Here is a 7,500-nt window from a genome sequence, read left to right on the forward strand (position 1 = left end):
CTAACATTTGACTTGATTTGCATATTTTTGTTAATGTCAGTGTACAGTGTCCCTGGTTAGTGCCCAGTGCTAGAACAACTAGAACAACTTCCTTTCCTTTGCGTTAAACTTTGGCAATGTAAATTAGTTCTTGACGTCATGGAAGGAATAGACCCATACTTGTCGCAATCTCGGCCATGGGGCAAATGAATTCCAGCTTTGTTACTCTTTCGTACCTCAAATAAAATCTAGAGAAGCAAAAAACACAAAAGAAAGTAATTTGAGGTTAAGGTGCACTTTAAGACCAGTTGAGACATTTTAGCAGCACCTGCTGTCAATACAGATGGCAAAATAAAAAACTTTTACATCAAACAACAAAGCCCAATTGTGTGTGGCTTCATGTACAATTCATGTAATTCCAAACTTCAGGCAAAGACATGGTAAAGGTTTATTTGCCCATTGTGTAGTATTTTTTGAAATAATAATAATAATAATAATAATTATTATTATTATTATTATTATTATTAATTAGTAGTAGTAGCACACTTAGTATTATATGATTTTAAAAATTACAATACAACATAAAACAATGAAACAATAAAAAAAAGTTCAAATATCTAATGAAGTAATTAATTTTGGATGAATTGAATCACACCGTTCACAGTGGAGTATACTTTTTTGATACAAAGCATTTTGTATCAGGTTTGTTCCTACACTTTCTTACATTTTTGAAGCTTTTCTTTAATATGTTATACGCGTCCCTGTTATGTTGTTCTCTGAGGTGGTTTCCAACAGCTGATCCTTTTGTTATTCAATTTGTTGGTGTAGGTGTAACCAACATAACCCGCATTGTACAGGCCATACTGAAAGTGATAAACAGTGGGCAGTATTGATTCACAAGGAGTTGTTTGTCTTCCCTGACTTTGATTTTGTCCTTGACCTTTCTGACCATTACCCCAAACTGTGTGCCTATTGCGTTTGCAGATTTCTGGTTCTTTAAGGGTAGTATGACTCTTGATAATCCTGAAGTTCTTTGGCAAATAAGAATAATATTTACCAACATGTTGTGGATGGTGTGACCTTTGCAATACAGAGGTTTCAGTTTTTCGTTCAGCCACTTGCAATCTTGTAGTTATTACGTTATGTTCACGTACGTATAGCTGAAGCTAATAATATTGGAAGCATAGCAAGATTATTATTGTGAGTTTTTGGAAGACCATACATGCAGAGAATCTTGAGCAAGTCTAGAATCGTTATGGATTACTGAATCAGCAATGGTTTTGAGCCAAATCCTTTGTACATCTGAAGATAATTATCTCCTTTTTTTTTCTGGAGTAACTGGTGATGATATTTCAGAGGTCTTCCATGTTGTTGGTCTCTCAAGGCTTACTGGTGCAAATTTTGTGTTGTCATTGATAGCAGAGCTCCGTGCGCACCGCACCATTCCTAAGAAAATACGAGAAATCTTGGTTTTATAGTCATGACATCATCAAACATCCGTACGTCCACCCCTCCATGTATGCCAATGTGACCGGTATCATGCTAGTTTACAGCATACATGTATATCTTTGATATTGGATATCCATGTTTTAATCAAAGAATACCTGTCAAAACAAGTTATTTGCTGAACAGTATCACGTGACCATTTGGCGGGCTTAAGCTTAGAGTGCAATTTTTTTTAAGTTGACTGCTGACCAGGTACTGGTTTTTCAATTGGATTGCAGGCTCAACCCAGGTTAACTCACCTAAACATAAACAATGCTTCATTTTTCAAGCACTTCCTGTGGCTCAACGTGGCCACACGGCCATACTACATCAAACAGTCAACGCTTTTCATGTTCAGGTGGAAAACGGGTTGGAACATGTTTTCTTTCTGCATTTTTCGGTGGTTTCAATCCAGTTTGACATATCATGATATCCGTGGTCCACACTGGTGGCTACGCAGTTATTCACGTCAAGCATACAAGGGACATAAACTTAAAGCTGAGTGTTTATTTTTTATTTGCCTAGAGCTGCTTTTTTCTCTGTATTGCAATTTTTTGCATATCTTTAGAAGCTCTTATAAGGTTACATGATGCCTGGAGGACCTATGTCTAGAACAAAAACGAAGGAAAGCGAAAGAGAACAACAACGACAAAACAGAATACTAGTAATAACTCATACTTAGTGGAAGAAGTTACTCCACAAATGCTTTCCTTGAGCAATATACCGTTTGTTATTTTCAAAAAGTGGTTTAACCCATTGACTCCCAGGGGCTCCCCATTGACGAGTAAAATCGTCTGGCGTTAGACAGAGTAAAATATTAAGTCTGGCCGGTTTCGGCCAGTTTGGACGTCAAAGGGTTAATCGGTTTTTCCTTTGTTCAGGAATGAAAATCAATTTTTTATTGTCAACTGGAAGTAAATAACCAGCCGTAGCCGCCGGTGTGGACCACTGTCAGCTATCATGATGTGTTAAACTGGATTGAAACCAGCAAAAAATGCAGAAAGAAGAATTTTCCAAACCGTTTTTCACCTGAACATGAAAAGCGTTGACTCTGTAAGAACTATAGTTGATGTAGTATGGCCATATAGCCGAGTCGAGCCACAGAAAGCTCGTGAAAAATGAAGCCTTGTTTATGTTTAGGAGAGTTAACCTGAGTTGAGCCTGCAATCCAATTGAAAACCAGTACCTGGTCAATGGTCAACTTCCAAAAATCAGCTGACCATGGTGAGCTCTAAGCTTTAGCCTGCAATATGGTCACGTGATAATGGTCAGCGGATACCTTGTTTTGACAGGTGTCAATTGATCAAAACATGGATGTCTAATATCAAATATGTATGCTGTAAACTAGTATGATACTGGTCACATTGGCATACATGTAGGGGTGGATGTACGTACGTATGATCCATGACTTCACGGCTATAAAACCAAAATTTCTTCATTGATGGGTTACCATATTTTCTTAACTATGGTTCTCCGTGCGGGCGCGCCAAAGCGCATGCAGAGCCCTGCTATTATCAAATAAACAGAAGATGTCTTCAACAGTTGCAAATAATTAATTTTCATGTACCACAACTACTCCTGAGCCTTTATCAGGCCTGGTAATAACAATGTTGTCTCTCTTCTCAAGTTGACTTAATGCTTTGAGCATTGCTTTTGGCAGTGAGTGCTGGACCTTTGTGTTCGCTGTAATTAAGGGCAATAGATTGTAGTGTCAATGTAGCTAGTTCTTTACGCTCCCAGTTCATTTTTGGTTTTAGTTTTCCTTTGTGACATGTATCTTCATTAATATTTCTCATTTACCTTGCACACATTTTATCACATTTTAACATTTAATTTACAAATTAAACGAGACTTACCGGTACATGTACCTGTAAGGTGAGGTTTGATTGGAATTCTATGAGTCATTGGTCAGGAGCTAGGGAGTCACGTGAGAAAGAGCGCAGGAACCTGAGCATTCAGTCTTTAAATCCTGTGAGTGGACACAATTTCTCACGAGTTTAGGGTGGGCTGAAACACATATGCCCAAGACTGTGTAAGAAAAGCCCTGACCAATGACTTTCAATCAAACTTCACCTTACAGGTAAATCTCGTTTAATTTGTAAATTCTATTTTGTCATTGGTCTAAGTCGCTAGTGAGTGAGACTTTAAAGCAGTGTGGCTATGAACAGGTAAACAGAAAACCATTTTTATTCCTCACTGGAACAATCACGCGTGGAGACATGTTGGTCTCCAAAATTGACAACTGCTTTGACTGGCTTGTCATAGAACTTTCTAAAAGTGCTTTCTCTAGACCATCCAGCTGCATCCATGGTAGTATTAATAGAAACATTCTTTGACGGTGCAGCTGAAGTGGCAGTGGCCGGGGTACTATGAGCAGAAAAAACCTTTGTGTTTACTGCAGCCTTTCCTAAAACATTCTTAATCCAGCGACTGACAGTGTCACGACTTACGGGTTTAAAGGGTTTACTATAACTTAACCACAGAGGGTCATGACCAGCTCTGATTGGTTCTGTAAGTTTTACATATTGCTTAAGGCAAGTAACAACACATAGACGTTCTTCAACTGGGTACGATTTTAACTCCAAGTCTCCTTGATGCTTGCCAGGTTTGGATGTGTTCGAAAGTTTAGAAATCTCAAAGTGAACTGTATCATTTGTAATCCTCATGCCACTAACTGTAAGCGCATGAACAGTTTGGCAACACTGGCCTGATAACAACGCAACTAACACAACAGTTTGTTGTGTGATGTCTTTAAGGTTTAATTCCTCAAGAGGTGGCAGTGTCTTTAAATTAATAGTCTAAAACAACAGAAACATCCCATATGTCCTTGAAACATGGAAGGGAAGGCCTTGACTCAAAGACACCCTTAAGGAATCGGGAAACCAAAGGGTGATTTCCAAAGGAGCCACCATCTGGAAGGACGATAACTGTGGATAAAGCACTTCTGGCTGTGTTAATACCACTATATGATAGGCCATGTTCATACTGCTGGTAAAGAAATTCCACACCATCCTCTATAGAAGCTGAAATAGGATTAATACCCCTTGAACGGCAGAACTCTTGCCATCGCTGGTGGCAAGTCTGGTACTGCTTATGTGTACCTGTTTGCCATGATTGCATGATGATCTTTGCAGCCCCAGCCGAAATTCCTCTGCTTGTGAGGAGATCCCTGACAAGTGGCAGACCAGTAGTTGAAGTTTCTTTTGTAGTGGGTGCAGCAGGTGGGGATGCGCTTTTAGTTACAGTGTGTCTTCCTTCCTAGGTAGCATGAGAGGAAAATCAATGAGCATATTCATTAAATAAGGCTACCAAGTCTGAGTTGGCCAGTGTGGAACTACTAGTAAGTCTGTGGCCTCCTCGACAGAAATCTTTTGCAATACCCGTGGTATGACACTAAAATAACAATAATAATAATAATAATAATAATAATAATAAATTTAAAAAATGTGACCCTCCACGGGAAAACAGGGATAAAGGTGATAGCACGCTCACAACAATAATAAAATTATTATAGTTTAATGGGGGAAATTCGTAAAAGGTATACCCCTTCCATGAAATTTGAAAGGCATTGATGGCATGGGCCTCTGGGTCAGGCTGGTATGCAACATATGGCTTTAACTGGAAATTTAATCCAGAGGCAAACAAGTCCACATTAGGAGTCACGCCTAATTTTTTAGTAGCAGCATCAAAAAATGGCTTCTGTAAAGTCCTTTCTGTTTCTTTCCGGGGAAGCCTTGACTCTCTATCTGCCTCAGTATTTTGTTTTCCAGGAATATGGGCAAGTGATAGCCAAACACTATGGTCTATGCACCACAACCAGATTTGGTGTGAAAGTTGATTGTTTACTCGAGAATGGCATGGGCCCATTTGGTTAATAGTAGTTACTGCAGTTGTGTTATCAACCAGGGGTTTCACAGGTTTACCCTGGACTACACTTGAGAAAGATTTCAAGGCAAGGGAAACAGCAAGCATTTCCAAATAGTTAATGTCATGCTGTGCGTCTTCTGGAGACCAATTCCCCCAGAGGTGACTATCAATGCAGCACCCCCATCCAATCAGAGAAGTGTCTGTTGTCAAAGTAACCTGGGGCTCTCCATGGTTGATAAGGTTATAGGCTGTGGGCAGTGCAGTGACCCACCATTTTAGGTCAATTATGGCTTCCTGGGATAAGTTCATGTTCTTATCAAAATTTCCTTTGTGTAGTTTTAGAGCTTGTGTTTTGTCCATTTCAAGAAACGTATGGTGTAATGGGCTATACATCACCCCTGGAGAACTAGAGGTCATAAGCCCAAGTACTTGGGCCACATCCCTTATAGAAAAGAAGGCATTAGCAAGCAGATGTTCTCTAGCATCTTTTCATTTTAGGGCTCTTTCTGGAGTCAGTGAAACCTGCGTCAAAATAGAGTTAAGAACAAACATTTCCATTAAAACGTTTCAAGTTTAAAATCATTCGTAAGGAGCCATCCTTTTTGGGTCTGGTAAAGATAGGTAATATAAATTCCCCTGCCTCATGTTGGCAAGGTTGGATAACTCCTTTCTTGAGGAGCTGAGTAATTTCCAAATCAACCGATGCTGCTTGTATTTCTGATAACTTAGCTTGCATAAAGGGTTTGGCCTGCATTGGCAGGGAATCAAATTCAAACATATTAACCAGTAACAGTTTCTAAAACTTCAGGATCTGAAGTCAGCTCTTGCCATATGTGGGAATAAGCGACTAAACTGCCTGCTTTAAACGTTTGTGTTCTCCTCTGAAAATACTTTAAAAGAGATGGTACTGTAACAATAGTTTTAAATTCGCTTAGCGGGGTGGTGCTAAGAGTCGCAATAATGTTACTGCTTACTTCCGGACCGTTTGGCCGGTCTGTTTCTTCCAGTGGTGTTGATATGGAGTCGACTTCTTGTACGACTGGTTGAAAGGGAGGCGTTTTGCCTAAAAAAGGCTTCCACTGCTGGTTATTACCTGGTGTGTGGGATTTGCCATAGGAGTTAGAGAGGCTTGCCGTGTTAGTGATCTTGTTTGAAGCAGGGATGTGATTAAGCTGCATTTGCAGTTCATCGCCAAACAAAAATTTTTAATAGGCACGTGTGAAGCACACAGCATGGAGTAATCTTTGTGCAGTGTTGGGCGAATGGCCTCACGCCTTCTTTGGAATATTTCGAAGCTGAGATTCCCAAGAAGTGCTAATGCATCAGCATTCATTCGGACCATGTTGTCAACATCAACTTTTCCAACCTCGGCGTGAGCCTTCAACAACATGTTGGCCGTTTGCGCGGTTATATGAGCGACCTTCATAAGTGTGGTTTGCAAGTTTGACAACTTCAGGTCCTTGCCCCTTGTTTGCCGATCGAGGCGCCCCCAGATTTCAGGGTTTACCTTCGGAATGATTAGCCAATCACAGTTTATCAGCCGAAGGTATTTATCTGATTTTTCCTTGAGGTTTGTCTCCTCAAGCTTAGTAAGCCACCTGTTTGCAGCCAAGAGTGCGTCTGCATCTAATTCCTCTGTGTCAGAGCTATCCCCTGTTGACGGGGATTTTTGTTTTGTGGCAGGTTCTGCCGTTGACCTGAGTGATGCGCCCATTTCGGTCATGTTCTTATTCAACGACTGGAGTATCGCAAGTATAGCGTCGTTGGCACAAAAAGTCTCTCCAGAAACATCGTCAGATTCCTCACTCAGTAATGCTTCCTCACGCATGGAAGAAGGATTGTTTTTTGAAGAATTCTTGAAGGATAATTTAATCATACGACTGACTGCTCAAAGGTCAACGCTCAAACTGAATGCTCAGGTTCCCATGCCCTATCTCACGTGACTCACTAGCGACTTAGACCAATGACAAAATAGAATTGTAATGTTTTAACTGTTAGTAATTTACAAGGTGTCAAGTTGCTATCTTTTCCTATTTTTTGGCCAGCCTCCTACACTGTATTTTTTCCTATTTTTTAGGGTTTTAGTTAGTGTAGTGGAACATTTAGAAATATTTGAGATAACCTTGAAGATGAAGGATGCATGCCATCTTGTCTGTTAGATATTAAATA

At 40.0% G+C, this 7,500-nt stretch overlaps 1 protein-coding gene across 1 annotated transcript in view; it reads left to right on the top strand.

The window, feature by feature from the left end:
- Positions 1–7,500, top strand: part of LOC138012553 (CDK5 regulatory subunit-associated protein 3-like) — a 130,242-nt gene that overhangs the window by 35,996 nt on the left and 86,746 nt on the right. The window lies entirely within an intron of this gene.

Source organism: Montipora foliosa, chromosome 8, assembly GCF_036669935.1.
Source record: "Montipora foliosa isolate CH-2021 chromosome 8, ASM3666993v2, whole genome shotgun sequence".
Lineage (NCBI taxonomy): Eukaryota > Metazoa > Cnidaria > Anthozoa > Scleractinia > Acroporidae > Montipora > Montipora foliosa.